This window comes from Lissotriton vulgaris, chromosome 12 (genome assembly GCF_964263255.1).
Source record: "Lissotriton vulgaris chromosome 12, aLisVul1.2, whole genome shotgun sequence".
Lineage (NCBI taxonomy): Eukaryota > Metazoa > Chordata > Amphibia > Caudata > Salamandridae > Lissotriton > Lissotriton vulgaris.
Window position 1 is genome coordinate 756,544,319 of NC_141700.1, and position 17,899 is coordinate 756,562,217.

Here is a 17,899-nt window from a genome sequence, read left to right on the forward strand (position 1 = left end):
AGACCCAAGGTGTAAACGTTTTTTTAAATTTTTTTTTTACATAAGATAGCATTCCCATTTTAAAGATTTTAGCAATCAATCAGAACTTCTCTTGATAGAAAATCCCTGGGAGTACTCCAGTGTTTTAACCACAATAGCAGAGTCCACCACAAAACCAACCCTCTTTTCCACAAGTGTAATGAGAGTTGATGTTGCTTTTGGTAAAGCTAAAAGTCTAGCTAAAACACCTTTTCCCTCATCTGCAATTTCCCAGGAGTTATGTAACGCCATACTCCTGCTCCATAAACACTTAGGGATAAACATTTACTTTTATTTAGCTAGACCATTTGCTTAAATGGGTTAGGCCCAATTTCTTTGCAAATCCATATATCATTTCCCCAGCAGCGCCCATCTTTTGTAATCTCTGGTTAATTAAACCCTCCAATGACCCATTCACACTGATTAAGAGGCCCACATGGTTAAAGGAGGATACTTTCACAATCTGTATCCCATCAATAGAATTTTTTTTTCTTTTAATGGGTTTAGGACCGCATATGATTTTTGATGATTTACCTTAAGGCTAAGACTACTCATAAAATTATTAAAACCGTCTAAAAGACTTTGGAGGCCATTTGATGTTAACCTTAGAAGAACAGCATCATCCGCGTATGATAGAACCGGAACTACATGAGAACCGATTCGCAGACTATCTTTAGCCCCCAAAGATCTATTGAGAGAATGAATGTAACATGAGAATAAAAGTGGGGGTAATACAGCCTTGTCTCACTTAATAGGTTTAGAGCAATCCCCTGAGTATGACTATCGCACTTTAAGGGATGTATCCCAATGTAATCACTAAACGAAATCCGGAAAAACTAGGGTCAACTCCTGCCTGAAGTATTAAAACCCATACGTTTTTCTCGTCAACAAAGGTACAGGAGAGGTCCATAAATGCCATATGAAGGCCACCTCTCCTGGCCTTAACATATTTGTCCCAGATAAAATGGAGATTAAGAGCCTGCTCTGGCGTTCTTAGACTAGGTCTAAAGCCGTATTGGAATGGTGAGAAAAAGGATGTATGTTCAGCCAATTCCTCTAATTTCCCCAAAATAACCCTTCCCAACATTTTGGCGGTTCAGTAAATTAACAAAATTGGTCTGTAGCAGGCAGGCAGATTCCCATTACCATTTTTAGAGGGTGGGATTATAGTAGCCTCTCTCCAAGACTCAATTGGGTTGTCTCTTACAGTAGCCCCCAAAATATGTGTTAAGAGGGGCCCTAAGATCTGTTTTATGCTTAAAAAGATCAATTGGAACACCATCGGGACCAGGAGCCTTATCCAATCGTCTTCAGTAGGTACGGAATGAAGCTTAATACCCTTGTCGTAGCCCAACAGCTCTTGCACAGGATTAAAAATAGTGGAAAAATTAGATATCCAACACTGTTCCAGTATGTGGGTCGATTTACAACCTCCCAGAATAACCTAGGATCTCTTAGGTTGGATGCTTTTTCTAGATTCTCCCAGGGCTTGAGTCTAAACTCCTGACTTTTTTGTTCAAGAGTTTGCTTATAATTTATCCTGGCTGCTCTTCTCTCCTCCATGTTCCATGGGGCTTTCTTAATTCCATGTTTTAATGCTCTAAGTGCTGCAGTACAGTTGGGACCTCTTAAACTACCTCTTTTAAAAAACATTTTATCCAACTTAACTGAAAAATGTATGAAATGCATGATTTACATTATTTGCTTTCGGAATAAATACTATTCCTTATGTTTAGTAACTCCCCTATCCAATAGCTAATTGAAAGTTCTTTGCATAATTTGCATTCACATATATATATTTTTAGACTTGGTGCTTTTAAACCCTCCTTCTCTTTCCCATGATTCTCATCAATTTGCGTAACCAACTCATTTGCCAACTTTCAAGCAGCACTCGGATTCTCTGTTTGATAAAATGCACCCAGTCCACCCCATCTTAAACATTTAACTTTATTTAACTTAGAATTTGTATCCATGTGTAATGTATATCAATAATCCTCGGTCTTCTCATCTTTGACCATCCCTCCGGTTCGAGTTCAATCATTTAATTCAACTGTCGAAGGTCGGTTATTACCCAATCTGAAGATACTTCTCCGTTATAGTTTTCCTCAGCTTTATAACTCTTCTAGTATCTTTAATGATCTGTCAAAATACTTTAATCCTGCATTATATCATTTCTTAGTACTTGAGTTATTTTATCCATTCTACAAGCTTATAATATTTTCAATATTTTAAAGAGTGTTTCCTTTTGAAGTTAATTCGGGGTTCAAACGATATGGAGGTAACAGTACAAAATTCAAGTTTACCAGTTTCCCCAGGATGTACACTCTACTAACTTCCTTTTCATTAGCTCTTTCAGTCCTTCCTTTTCAGCTGCGTGCCCCAAAGTGTTGCTTTTAATCATAGTGCACAGTTTACATGACCATTCGTTATTTTCTGGATCTTAAACTTGATAATGTCAAAATAGTTTTATGAGTATCTGAAGTGGATGTTCATATGTATTTTCAGAATAAGAGTTTTCCATGCTTATCTCAAGAAGAGACTGGTGGTTCTTCTAATATAGAAATGACATGCTGCCTCTGATTTGAAAATTGACAATTCACTTGGGCAAGCTGCTCTTGGGGTTTTCACAGGATTTCAATGATTTATCATGTTTTGTTGTTGTTCACCTTTCAGTGAAGTTCTGCACAGGCGTCCACTACCTGCAGGCATGATTGTTGGTTTGGATTTTAGTTTCAGAGTCAGGGAGGGGGTATCCTAATTTTAGTCCATTTTTATGTCACGCTTACATACTGCTTTAGCTGCCTAGTGATAGCTATTGTCCTCAGGCAACATACATAGACATATACACTGAAAGGGTCTTTTGAATCATACATTCATGACATTGGCTACTGTGTTTTAGAATTAGGGACTGGTTCTTAAAACTCTCCAGCAGTGTTGTTTTTATCCTCACACAATATTTAGAGGATGTGAACATCTGTGAAATAATTGTATTACCCATTTTATGCTAATTCAAGTCCTATGTTGCCTCACAATAGTGAATTATATGTTAAAGGTTAATATACAAAAATACACAGTAGTGATTTAGAGCGAAAGTTAACTTTTTTTGCTAACTGCCCTCTTTGCCCATGCCTTAAAATGCCCATGGTTTGGAAGGGTGAGGACAGAGCATTGGATTATACTGATTTTATTCATGATCATAATCAGTGGTTAAAGTGCAGAAACAAAGTATGGGAACTGTGATAATCTGATGGGGTCGGATCAGTAAGTCTAGAGGCAGGGCCAAAAGAAAAGCTAAAAAGGCGAAAACTTATAAAACAAAACGCACACACCCTAAATGAAAAATAAATGCAAGTTAATGTAATAGGTGGGTTATGCAATCTTTTACATTGTGAAAGGTCAATTGCTTAATGTGATCATAGCAGATGTCTGTGTGTGTAACCAGATAGTCCCAGAACTGAATCCTGGGTGGTGCTGTGGATAATAGTGACACTTCTGTATATAGTGCTAAGAGGTTCTAGCCTGTGACTGAAAGCAGTGTGAATGTGCAAGTCATAATTTTGAATGTGTATAGCACACTGTGTAAGCTAGGCAGTCACAAAATGTGCAACGCGATTAAGTGTTTGTTAAAATAAGTCTTTTCGTAATATATATTTTAAGTAATATGTACTCAGACTCTACCTAGTGCACACATTTTTTTTTGCAAGTTTCCATTAACAGGCCACACTCCAGAACTCAGCTGCTAACACCCTTACATTACCTCTCAAAAAGAATACATATTTTTCTCTAGCAAGAACAAAATAACTCCATTAAAGCCTACTGTAGCTTCCAAGCAGCCTTTAGATTTGCTGATTAATCGATTGCACATGTTTACATTTCTTTTAGAGTGCAGGCACTCTAGTGAGAAGGTTTGTTTCTTCTTTACCTCTCTTGACTTCACAGTACAGGAGACCCTCTCGTTTACCTTTCAGAGAGCGGCCTTAACCGTCCAGGGAGGGTGATTTTTAACAGAAAATAGGGAGCTGTTTTTGTAAAATAGAAAAAAGCCTGGAAACGTTCCCAATAGATCCCACTTCAACCACTGCTGGTTATTGAACCTTAAGTGTCTTTTGGGAGATACATATGAGGAGCGTGAGCTGGCCCTTCTCTGCTTATTTCTATGCAACTGTATTTGATTTTGAATAAAACGTGTATTAAAAAAATAAAATTAATTGAGGTTATGGAAAGGCATCACAATGAGATGAGGATCAAAAATGAAGGTCAATTGTATGACTGCCCTGAGGAAATTAGCTTTGAACATAAATTTTGGGGACCAACTCGCACAAACAATGTGTTCTCTAAAGTTTTGGTTAAGTAGATGCAAATGGCCCTGCCCTGGCTACCACCCACTGAGTTAGTAATCCTATTGACTCGCACATTTGGAAACAGTCTATATATAGACAGCACAAAAAATTAGCGATGGTTCATGTTTAGTTTAGTTTAGCCATTTGTAGAGCGCCTGGTTACACCACCGTTGTGTCACCGCACTATAAACAGCATTCTGAAAAGATATGGGAGGCTGTGGCACATGTACACCCTATCTCACTAATTTACTGCTCTGTCGAAAAGAGGCAGGTCTTAAGTTGTTTGCGAAATTTCGTTTCGCATTGTTCGACTCGTAAGTCCATTGGGAGGGAGTGCCACATTTTTGCTGCTTGATAACTAAAGGAGCGAGCCCCCATTCTAGCTTTGAAAATTCTGGGTATTATCACCAATGCCCTATCCCTGGATCGTAAATTCTGTCCAGGGCAGTACTGGGTTAACAGAGTATGCAGGTATCTTGGGCCTTTTTTTAACAGTATGCGGTGACCATAACACATTGTTTTAAACACTATTAGTTTCTCTACTGGCAGCCAGTGTAATTCTGCTAGTGCTTTCTTTGTGGAGACTCTTCTCTGTAAGCTAAGAACCAAACGCGCCGCTGTATTTTGTACCTCTTGGAGTTTTAATAACCCCTTCTTTGTGTCACCCAGGTACAAACATTCACAAAATCCATTTGCGAGGTAACCACAGCATGTACTATGGTTTCCCTCATCTTGGCAGGCAGCAGGTCCAGGATCTCTTAGAGTTTTCATGGTCCCGTAGAATTTTCCTGCCACTTTCCGGATTTGATTGTCGAACGTTAGATCAGAGTCGAACCATACTCCAAGGTTCTTTACTTCAGATTTTGGGGAGGGAAAATTGCCCAACATTTCAGGCCACCAGGCTGGTGACTAGATGGTCGGGTCTTGCCCACGATCATCACCTCCGTTTTATTACCATTGAGCCTCAGGCAGTGGTCGAACATCCATATTGCTACTTCTTCTAAACATTTGGAGAACTGAATCGCTGCCTGTTCCCCATCTTGAGATAGCATCACAATTAATTCTGTGTCATCGACATATGACACAATGGACACCTTGTGCTTCTCAACTTGCTCTGCTAGTGGTCCTACATGTAGGTTAAATAAGGTGGGGCTCAAGATTGATTCCTGTGGAACCCCCTGAAGCAGGGGCATATTCTTAGATCTAAAAGATTGCTGTTCCACTTGACAACTCGGAGCGGACAAAAAGGATGGCATCCATCGCAATGCGTTTCCCCTAATACCACACTCCTCCAATCTATGGTGGAGTATCCTGTGGGAAACTGTATTGAATGCTGCTCTTAGATCCAACAGGATCAGCCAACCGTGTGTCCCTCATCAGCAAGCTTTCTCATGGTTTCAGTTGCCATTAGCAGTGTCGACTCAGTCGAGTGAGCGGCTATGAAACCCGATTGGGAGGGGTGGAATAGATCATTTTTATTCACTAACTTCTCCGCAATTTTAGCCACAATCGGTAGCAAGGAAATAGGGTGTACGTTTTCAAATATGACCTGGTCAACTGCTGGTTTCTTTTTCAGGGGTCTAACTATTGCTTGTTTCAATTTCATTGGGACCTCTCCGGTTTGAAATGAGCTTTTGATAAGCTCCGAGATCTGTGGCACAATGACATTTTCTCCCTGCATTAATATCTCTTGGCGTGCAGGATCTAGTGGGGAGCCAGACTTAATTTCCCTTGCAGTGGATTTGAGTTCTTCTATCTCCTGGATTTTAAAAACCTCCAGGGTTTCACCTCTAAAGGTGGTTGTACATTTTTTTGCTGTATTGAACCTTAATTGTGCTTCCACTGGGAAAGTATCATATATTTTGGTCACTTTATCAGCGAAGAAATCGGCCACTTTATTGCAGTTCTCCACAGAGGCACCTGCATCATTATTCGTATTTTCACATACTTTCAGAGATTTCAAAATAGCAAACATTTCTTTGGGGGAGTTGCTGACCTTTTTGATTTTGTCTGTATAGAAGTCACATTGTGTTTTTTTGATTAAACTATGGTATTTTTTCGATTCCTCTTTAACCCTGCTATCATAATCTTTACTCCACTCTCATTCGAACTTTTTGCAATCTGTTTTAGCTCTTCGCAGGGCCTCATTATACCATGGCCGGGAGGCATTGTGCCTTCTAGGTAACTGTGTGTTCCATGGAGCTTCGCGTTCAAAGCCTTTATTACCCATGACTCACATTGGCTGTTAGCTCGATTGACATCTTTATCTAATGTGATATTGTTTTTCTTCGAACCTGTGTAAATTTATTGGGATTAAAATTGCTCCATTTCCTTTTCATGATTTTCTGTGTGGTTATCTCTATCCTCTGCCTCTTTATGGGCACCGTGAAAGGGACCAAATATTGATCTGTCCACTGGATTGACCACCATTTTTCTACTTTCAGCTCTGTGAAATTGGTGAAAATTGCATCCAAAGTGTGACCTACTTGATGTGTTGGTAGATCTACTTTTTGTACCAGGTTCAATGATAATAGGTCCTTACATATGGATTGAGCTTCTCTATTTTGCTTGTTATCCAAATGTATGTTCAGGTCACCTAAAATTACAAACTGATTGTTTCTGATAGCTGGGTGCACTACTTTCTCCTCTAAGCTTATCATAAATTGTGCTGCTGGGCCTGGTCAGTACAAAAGGGGGTGGTAATGGACGGAGCATCTGAATCAATCAAACACTCACACCCAGTCAAAAGATCTGGGTTTAATCCATCACCGTTCTTTAGCACACTCTGCCACCCCAGTTCAGACAAGGCTATATGCAAATCGGTCTGACCCTGTGCCTCATGGGAACAGTCCAGCCCGAACTGCCAAGCCATGTCTTCCCTGGACCGGAAACAAGCTTCCGAGGACCGGTTTCTGGCATTCCAGCCGTCTTCAGCCCGGCTTGCTTGAATCCAGTGGCAAAGTGAGCAAGGGACTCACGTCAGAGCATACCCTGCCACACTTATGGCGGCCAAAAGCGGTACAAAAGGGGGTGGTGATGGACGGAGCATCTGAATCAATCAAACACTCACACCCAGTCAAAAGATCTGGGTTTAATCCATCACCGTTCTTTAGCCCACTCTGCCACCCCAGTTCAGACATGGCTATATGCAAATCAGTCTGACCCTGTGCCTCATGGGAACAGTCCAGCCCGAACTGCCAAGCCATGTCTTCCCTGGACCGGAAACAAGCTTCCGAGGACCGGTTTCTGGCATTCCAGCCGTCTTCAGCCCGGCTTGCTTGAATCCAGTGGCAAAGTGAGCAAGGGACTCCCGGCAGAGCATACCCTGCCACACTTATGGCGGCCAAAAGCGGTACAAAAGGGGGTGGTGATAGACGGAGCATCTGAATCAATCAAACACTCACACCCAGTCAAAAGATCTGGGTTTAATCCATCACCGTTCTTTATCCCACTCTGCCACCCCAGTTCAGACATGGCTATATGCAAATCGGTCTGACCCTGTGCCTCATGGGAACAGTCCCGCCCGAACTGCCAAGCCATGTCTTCCCTGGACCGGAAACAAGCTTCCGAGGACCGGTTTCTGGCATTCCAGCCGTCTTCAGCCCGGCTTGCTTGAATCCAGTGGCAAAGTGAGAAAGGGACTCACGTCAGAGCATACCCTGCCACACTTATGGCGGACAAAAGCGGTACAAAAGGGGGTGGTGATAGACGGAGCATCTGAATCAATCAAACACTCACACCCAGTCAAAAGATCTGGGTTTAACCCATCATCGTTCTTTAGCCCACTCTGCCACCCCAGTTCAGACATAGCTATATGCAAATCAGTCTGACCCTGTGCCTCATGGCAACAGTCCAGCCCGAACTGCCAAGCCATGTCTTTCCTGGACCGGAAACAAGCTTCCGAGGACCGGTTTCTAGTATTCCAGCCGTCTTCAGCCCGGCTTGATTGAATCCAGTGGCAAAGTGAGCAAGGGACTCACGTCAGAGCATACCCTGCCACACTTATGGCGGCCAAAAGCGGTATAAAAGGGGGTGGTGATGGATGGAGCATCTGAATCAATCAAACACTCACACCCAGTCAAAAGATCTGGGTTTAATCCATCACTGTTCTTTAGCCCACTCTGCCACCCCAGTTCAGACATGGCTATATGCAAATCAGTCTGCCCCTGCCCCTCATGGGAACAGTCCAGCCCGAACTGCCAAGACATGTCTTCCCTGGACCAGAAACAAGCTTCAGAGGACCGGTTTCTGGCATTCCAGCCGTCTTCAGCCCGGCTTGCTTGAATCCAGTGGCAAAGTGAGTAAGGGACTCACGTCAGAGCATACCCTGCCACACTTATGGCGGCCAAAAGCGGTACAAAAGGGGGTGGTGATGGACAGAGCATCTGAATCAATCAAACACTCCCACCCAGTCAAAAGATCTGGGTTTAATCCATCACCGTTCTTTAGCCCACTCTTCCACCCCAGTTCAGACATGGCTATATGCAAATCAGTCTGACCCTGTGCCTCATGGGAACAGTCCAGCCCGAACTGCCAAGCCATGTCTTCCCTGGACCGGAAACAAGCTTCCGAGGACCGGTTTCTAGTATTCCAGCCGTCTTCAGCCCTGCTTGATTGAATCCAGTGGCAAAGTGAGCAAGGGACTCACGTCAGAGCATACCCTGCCACACTTATGGCGGCCAAAAGCGGCATAAAAGGGGGTGGTGATGGATGGAGCATCTGAATCAATCAAACACTCACACCCAGTCAAAAGATCTGGGTTTAATCCATCACTGTTCTTTAGCCCACTCTGCCACCCCAGTTCAGACATGGCTATATGCAAATCAGTCTGCCCCTGCCCCTCATGGGAACAGTCCAGCCCGAACTGCCAAGACATGTCTTCCCTGGACCAGAAACAAGCTTCAGAGGACCGGTTTCTGGCATTCCAGCCATCTTCAGCCCGGCTTGCTTGAATCCAGTGGCAAAGTGAGCAAGGGACTCACGTCAGAGCATACCCTGCCACACTTATGGCGGCCAAAAGCGGTACAAAAGGGGGTGGTCTGGGCCTGGTCGGCGGTATATTAGGAAGCCTGGAAAACACAAAGTTGATAGAGGGTCCAAGGTTTTTTATAGACTAGCCACGGATTAAATCTCCAAATCCATATGATCAAAAACAAACCGAAAATCCGGGGTCTGGTCTACCAGTTGCCTGCTAGAGGAGAAAGATAGCTCAACACCTTTGTCATCAAGCGTAAACCACAAGAAAATATGAAAGAATATAGAGTAAAGAGACCCTTGCAAATGGTTGGATTCCCATCACTCACTAACATGATCATTATCATCATTTGGGTATCCATTCTCCCTTCCATTAGGCTTCTTAATCATAGAGGGGAATTGAGTGGATTGTTTCCTCAAAAAGGGTTGTGTAGGAAAAGCACAAGATCGAAGAGAGATTTGGCTCACACGGAGCCGTAAAGGAAATTCCCAAAGTGTATGTGAGAATGATACGTGCAGTGCAATTGTGAGAGTAAAAAAGAATATACAAGAGAGAAAGTTATTTATTAGGGTATCTATTGTAATCCTTATTAAAAAACCGTGCAAACAGCAGTTGCTACAGTTTCTATGTAGTAGCAATCCCATCAACAGACAGGTCCTGAAGAAAGCCATGGACCATTTGTCCAGAAGGCTGAAACATGTTGACCGTTTTTATAAGCAGCTATTTTTTAAACTGCTCTCCTCGTCCGCAAAACAAAAGAAGGAAGAGTTACTATGTGTAGGAGGACTGGACACACTTTGGAATATAATGGAGAGCTGGCTAAGAAGGATTGTAAGGAGCAAGATTGAGATATTCAGGTGGCCAACTAAAAACTTTGATTAGCGTAGGGGGAGTCTCAGAGAAGTTTAAAAGGGTGTGGAATAAACGAAGGCATAAACATGGCTATAAGTAGGCCGGGTCCTCAGATAGGACCCTATCGGGCTCTTCGTTTTTACCCTTACCCTAGGCGCAAAAAAGAAAAACCTTTACTCTGAGGCACTACCAGCCATTACTAGCCTTTGATGTAACCCTGGAGAGACTCCTTTGTTATGTATACTGCCATGAAGGAGCCAATTAGAAGGTACGCTCACCTGTTAGTGATCTAAAAGTGCACACCGTGGGGATCCAGAGCGGGGCAGGAGGGGCGAAGGGCATCGCTCAGGCTCTACTACTGCTGCGCATGAGCAGCTGCTGCCAAGTATTACCAGCTTCTAGACCTTTTTTTAAGCCCACAATAAATAAAGGTATTTTACCAAGAGTTTTATTTAACGTTTCTAATGGAGTGATATAGTTATTTCACAATATCATAATTTTCGAATTGAAGAATTTTCACTATTATTATTAACCACAGAGTTGTTACCCATTCATCTTCTGCAGTTAACAGTCATTGGTAGAGCCAATAGTTTGGGTGTGTTTTAAGCGCATGCCAGTTGTTCTATTGTATCTCTGGATGTAATAACAGAAAGAGGCAGCAAAGTACCAGTCAGGCTTCAGGGATGTTTATCTTATGTTTGAGCCACACCCTTTATTACATAGGTTACGCCCTTTTTAGAGCCTCCACACACCCAATTTTTCAGCCTACTTAAAGCCCTGGGCAAAAACCGAAAGGTGGCAGAAATTGTGATAGTGTCCACAGTAGAAGGTGCCACACATGTATGTAGTCACTGCAGCTGCTTCAAAGCAAGCAAAATGTTCTATCTTCTAACTCAGAAATACAGTGGCAGAGGTACTATTCTTCGTGCTGGCTTTCCGTCCAGCACAAAGTGTAGAATTGGGATTTATTCCCAGCGCAAAACTTGTTTTGCACTGTAAAGTAACCCTGAACTAACACAAAGTAAAGCTATATTATGTTACTTTGCACCAAGGGGGCGTACCATGGGTGGTACATGGACATGTCCATATAACCATCCATGGTTTTTAACACAAAGCCCTATCTACTAACATTTGTAGACAGGGCTTTGTGTCAAAAAAATAACACCTCTTTGAGACTGGCGTTAGCTTGAAGAAATGTTTTTATTTCCTCCAAACTTTGTATATTTGCTGCACTGTACACCGCACATACATTGTTTGAAAAGTTTGAAACTATGTCTTAGCATTGTATTTTATACTGGAAGGCTATATTTCCAGTACAGAACCTACGTTATACATGCCCCACACAATTATGCACTATGGTGCAAAGGTGTGTGCGTTGTGTTAGGCAGAATGTTTTGTGCACCATCTCTAGAGATGACAGCGGCATCATACCAATTGGATATGGTGATGCTCTGTTCTCTCCTAATGCAACGCAGCAACTTTGTCTTCTGCTCTGCATTACAATTCAGCATTTCTGCCCACAATATGCAGCTCAGTTCAGACTGAAGATTTTGCTTTTGTTTTGTTTTTTTATCAGTTATTTTATTGGTTAAATTAAGTATTGATAAATAACACAAAAATGCAGCGACATGCAAGTCCAATGTATACCTATATTTAGATACAAATGTTAATTGTGATACATACACCAATAATCAACAAAATGTATATATAATATTTGAGAGGTAGAAAAATGAAGAGAGGTGAGAGAATAAGATATAGGGGTAAGATTTTGCTTTTTCAGGCCAGTCTACCTGTAGAACTCAAACTTCATAATATTTGCCACCATCAAACCAAAGATCCAAACTATGAATTTATTAATGTTTTATCTGAGTGAGACAAGGACAGTGAGAGAGATGCAGGTTGTTTGACCGGCGCTCTTTTATTCCACATCAACATAAGTGGATAAGGACTTAATGTATGTCAAGTTACTGTTGCCTTGCATTAGTTCTTTTATGATTTAAATCTTTTATTGAATTTTCAAAACCGGAAAAACATACAGACCACATTTCCCCATCAGATGGAACAATGTTGGGCTCTTCTTGTGCGACGCAATCAAAGGTGTGCGGCAGAGAGAATAATGACCAGTCCAGACATGTAGGGTCTCTGCAAAGGGGAAATATTGTCCGACCCCCCCACCCCCAAACAAAAGGGAAAGGGGAATCACCACGCCATTAAGGGAGGGCAGCAAGCCAAATATCAGCCCTGTGTCTTGCGCCTGCGTGTCGGGGCCCCCGCTCTTTGATCGGAGTGTCTGCTAGTCGCAGTAAGCGCAGGTAGCGAGGGCAGCTCAATTCCCTAAACTCCCCCCGTGAGCAGCGTTAAAAATGGTCGCCAAAGTTCCGCAAACTCCTCTCCCCTTCCAGCCTTCACCAAGGACAGCTTCTCCATCCCCAGAACCATCCGTATGCGGGGGAGGTTGTGTGGTCCTCCAGTGTGCCAGGATGTTCTGCACGGCTGCCCCTAGTCCAATCGCTATAAGCCTCCCCCTCCTAGACTTCAGGGGGTACAGAAGAGCATTGGAGAGTCCTAATAGAATGTAAGCGAGGAATCTGGGGAGCTGAGTATCCAGATGTGAATCTGTCATTTAAGATCAAACTCCAGTAGGGTTGCAAACGATCACAGCTCCAAAGTAAGTGCTCCAAGGTGCCAAGCTCCCCGCACCCCCTCCAGCAGCGGTCACTAATGCGGGGATCCCATTGATGTAGGCGTTCAGGTGTATGGTACCAATAGATGGCCACTTTGATCAGGGTTTCGGTGAGGCCCATGTGGTAAGCCGAGTGTCTGGCCCTATGGTAGATGCCGCCCCATTCTTTGTGCGTAAGTGATCTCCCAAAGTCCCGCTCCCACCTGTTTTTTCATGCGTTATGTGTGTAGATGTTTGTGAGGAGGAGCTGCTGGTACAAGTCGGAGATCAGCTTCTTATCAGAGGTACGGGTAACCAACCACTTTTCATACGGGGTGAGGGAACATTGCGCGCCCGGACTGGTTTCTGGCTGCATAGCCCAATGTCGGACCTGCAGATAGGGTAGGCAATCAGACTCCGGTATACCATAGTCCTTCACCTGCTGAAAGGAGAGGATACCATTTAAGTCGAACATATGTCCCAGGGCTCTGCAGGGCGAACGTCTCTAGGCCACAAATGCCTTGAGGTCCAGTCCCGGGGGAGGGAATATTGCGCGCCCGGTCTGGATTCTGGCTGCATAGCCCAATGTCGGACCTGCAGATAGGGTAGGCAATCAGACTCCGGTATACCATAGTCCTCCTTCACCTGCTGAAAGGAGAGGATACCATTTAAGTCGAACATATGTCCCAGGGCTCTGCAGGGCGAACGTCTCCAGGCCACAAATGCCTTGAGGTCCAGTCCCGGGGGAAAATCGGGGTTATCGAAAAGCGGGGTCATCGGGGAGGGAAACAAGGTGAATTCGTGCCGGACCGCCACCCGGTCCCATACATCCAGGACTGTGCTTGTAATCTGTGATGCGTATAGATTGGGAGGGTGGTGGCATCTGGGGAGAAATGGAACCCCTTGTAAGGGCATTGCCTGCCACAGCTTGGTCTTGAAAAAGCCAATGCTTGCCCGATTCCCGCTGGTACCACTCCACTAAGGTGCGGAGTTGTCGCTTGATAATATAGAAGGAGGTCAGGCACACCAACCCCACCGTGGGCAGGCGGAAGTATCGCAATCGCATGCTTGAAGCGTGGACGGCGACCGTTCCAGATAAAGCGCGCCAAGTCAGACTGTGTCCGCTGGAGCCAACCCGCTGGGAGGCGCAGAGGGAGACTCTGGAACACGTAAAGGATTTGCGGTAACAGTGTCATCTTGGTGGCTGCTATCCGCCCCAGCCAGGAGAGCGAGTGATGTTTCCATCTCCGGAGTTCGTCGCCGAGGCGGGAGCGTAGCCTGGCGTAGTTCGCTTCAGCAGTGGCTTGGACGGTTGGGGCCAGCAGAACTCCTAGATAGGGGATGGTGGTATTAGACCATTGCTTATCGAACTCGCCTTGAACCTCGACGAGTGTCTCCGGCGACAGGGAGATATTCAGGGCCTCAGATTTCTCCACGTTGATCTTAAACCCCGAGGCCAGTGCAAAGGTATGGTGTTCGATAAAGAGTGCTCGGAGCGACTGCATCTGTTCCGTAAGGGAGAAAAGGATATTGTCCGCGTATAAACTGATCTTATGCACGTCGCCGCCAAAGGGGATGCCCTTGATGAGGGAATGTTGCCTGACCCATTGCGCTAATGGCTCCATGTACAGGGCAAAAAGGATAGGGGAGAAAGGGCACCCCTGCCTGGTGTCCCTGCCGATCGGGAAGCGAGGAGAGGTGTGTCCATTGACACAGACCATGGCGTTGGGCCAGCGATAGCAATTCAGTATGCGGTTGCGGAGAGTTTCCCCCATACCGAAGTGTTGTAGCACCAGTTCCAGGTAGGGCCAGTGGACATTATTGAAAGCCTTTTCGGCATCGATGGTAAGTAGCATACAGTCTGGCCTCGTCCGTGACCCGGCCTCGATGAGGTGGAGGACCCGTTTGGTATTATCGCTGGTCTGCCGTTGGGGAATGAAACTAGCCTGGTCCGGTTCCACCAGCTGCTGCATATATGGTGCCAACATTCTCGCGAGGATGCCCGTGTAGAGCTTGAGGTCCAGGTTTAAGAGGGATATCGGCCTATAGGAACTACAGCGTGTGGGGTCTCGGCCAGGTTTAGGTATGACAGTTATCGCCGCCTCCAGAAGATCCTCCGGAATGGCGCCGGGTTGGCTGAAGGTGTTAAAAAGGTCCCGCAGTAGTGGGACAACCTGGTGACAAAACGTTTTATAAAAGGCCGCCGAGTAGCCGTCTGGGCCAGGTGATTTCCCCAATTTGAGGCGAGATATCGCCCAGATCACTTCCTCCAGGCCGATGGGCCGATCGAGGAACTCCGCTTGCGCCTCGTTCAGGGACTGGAGGGGCGTGCCTCCCAGGTATGCACGACCCGCCTGGAGGTCGAGCGAGTCAGCTGTGTATAGAGTTTCATAAAAGTCCCCAAAAGCCGCAGCTATGTCAACACCGTCGACAGCAAGGTCTCCCCGATTAGTCTGTATGGCTCTTACGCCCTGTCTTTGGCGTTGCTCTCTCAATCTACTCGCCAACAGCTTCCCGCAGCGATCACCCCCACTATAGTATGCATGTCAGAGGCGGAGAGCTGCATTTTCCGCCACATCCTGGTCTAGGGACGCCAGCATCTTCCTCTCCGTACAGAGTTGGCGCCATGCACAGGCTGCCCCCGTTAGTTGGTGCATCTGCTCCAACTCCGCTACCCGTTGGGTTATTTCAGCTCTCTTCCGGGCGCGATCTCTGTTGTTGGCCGTGGCGATAGAGATGAACTCTCCCCGCAAGACTGCTTTGAGCGCAGCCCACTGTGTGGCCTTAGTGGTGTCAGTGGTGGCATTGTGAGTTAGAAACTGGGCGGTGGCGACTTTAATCCGCTCCACTACGGTAGGGCTCTGGAGCAGGGCATCCCGCAGGCGCCAATGTCGAGGCGGGCAGGCACATCCGGGAAGAGGAAAGTGGTCATTACTGGGGAGTGATCCGACAGGGAGGTCGGGGGGATATCAACAACCTGCACTCGGGGCCCCAGCTGTTAGGAGCAGAGGAAGTAGTCAAGCCTAGCGTAGGATTTATGGGCCGCCGAGTAATAGGTGTATGTCTTGGAGTGTGGGTGGAAGTGTCTCCACAGGTCGAACATGCCAAGGTCTGAAAGATGTGCGAGGCCCGCTCTGGAGAGTGACCCTAACTGCCCCGAGCGTTGGCAAGAACGATCCGCCGTGTTATGGAATACTAAATTGAGGTCGACCCCAGTAGCAAGTGTGGTTGAGTGTTCGCTGTGGCTGTCTCTAAGGCCATGTGCAGGAATTTTTCCTGACCCTCATTAGGCGCGTATATGGTGCCCACTAAAAGCAATCAGAAAGCGGTGTATCAGCAACCTGCCCTTGATCTCCGCCTCCCTCTGCAGAACTTGACCCCTAAAGGATTTGGACACTAGAATCGCCACCACTGCCACCTTCTTAGATGCGGACGAGAAAAACTTCAAGGGGAAGACCCAGGATTTAAGTCGGTGGTGGTCCTTCTGCAGCAGATGCGTCTCCTGTAGGAGGCAGATGTCCACTGTGGAGTGCTCCAGGAGGGAAAGTATCGCCCGGCGTTTGATAGGGTTGTTCAGTCCCCTCACATTAAGAGAGAGGATTTTCAATGAGAGAGACGCCATAGGAGAGTAGTAGGATCTGCGTGTCTCTGAACAAGGCGCGGGAAAGCAAAAGGAAACTCAAAAAAAGGTGGATAAGGAGGAACCCCCAATCCCCCCCCCTCCCCACCCCCCAAACCTCACCAACCCTGCAACTCCCCATCCCAACCCCTCCACTTCCCGCCCTCCCACATCCTCCCCCCACTGAAGACCCAACACTGTACTCCAACGATGGCCACCCGCCCCCCACCGTCCTCAACCCCAACTGGAAACCCAACGTTGTCATAGTCTTGGGCCTATCCGAACACGGTTCAGGCCCACAGAGTCTTCACGTGGAGGAGTGTGTGGCAACAGTGACCCAGTCGCCCCCCCCCCCCGCCCCCGTCCCCCCCCTGACCTGCAGGTCCTGAAGCAGAGAGACCCCTGTGCACATTTCTGAAAGGGCTGTTGTGCCAGGGCACGGTGCGTGACCCGTGCGGCTATTCCGATGTCGCTGTGTCCCTGGATACCTCTCGGATGGCCGCAGCCTGTTCATGCGCCATCAGTACTGGGTCCGGTTTAGGAGACCCCTTGGGCAAGTGTCTGCGCCCTACTCACTGCCATCATCGTTTGAGGCTCGTGGCGAAGACTGGGGCAAGGGTCGCTCCGATGGGCCGTCCTTCGTGGAAACGTCGTCCAGGTTTATTCCCAGCAGTGCGCACGTGTCCTGCAAAGATTGCAGTTGTTGCAGGGCTCCGTTCCATTTGAAGATTATCCTAAAAGGATGGCCCCACGAGTAGGGAATGCCTTTTTCCCGCAAAAATGTAGTGGCTGGTTTAAAAGCTTTTCTCTTCTGAAGGGTGATGGCCGAAAGGTCATGAATCAGTGCCACCGGGTGGTCTTGGTATCGGAGGGGTTGTTTCTTGCGGGCCTCCTGTAGAATACTTTCCTTTAAGGGAAAGTCAGGAAGGAACACCAGAATGTGTGGGGGGGCAGCAGGCGCTCGACGCGCCAGGCCTACTCTGTGCGCCCTGTCGATGCGTATATCAAAATCTTTCTCTACCCCCAGAATTTCCCTAAAGAGGCCTTGCAGGAAGAGAGTAACATCTGTCCCCTCCGCTTTAAGAGGTACGCTTCGGACCCTTATGTTATTTCTCCGGGATCGATTTTCAAGCTTCTCCGCTTGCGCCTGTAGGCCGACCTGCTGTTCCTTGAGGCGCACCACTTCTTGCTGCAATTGCTCCACCTCCTCACTTCCAGACTGGTCGGCCTCTTCCACTGCGGCCACTCGCTCCCCCAGGCCATCCACGTCTCTGCGCAGCTCTCAGAACTCTCCCGCCATGTCCTGTTTCAATGTCTGGAAGTCCTCACGCAATGTATTAAAGAGAGTTTCCAAGAATGATTTGGTGATAGGGGCTCCCTCATCTTCTGGCCCGGTCGCGCTCTTTGTCACCACCGGGGTTGTAGGGCTCTTC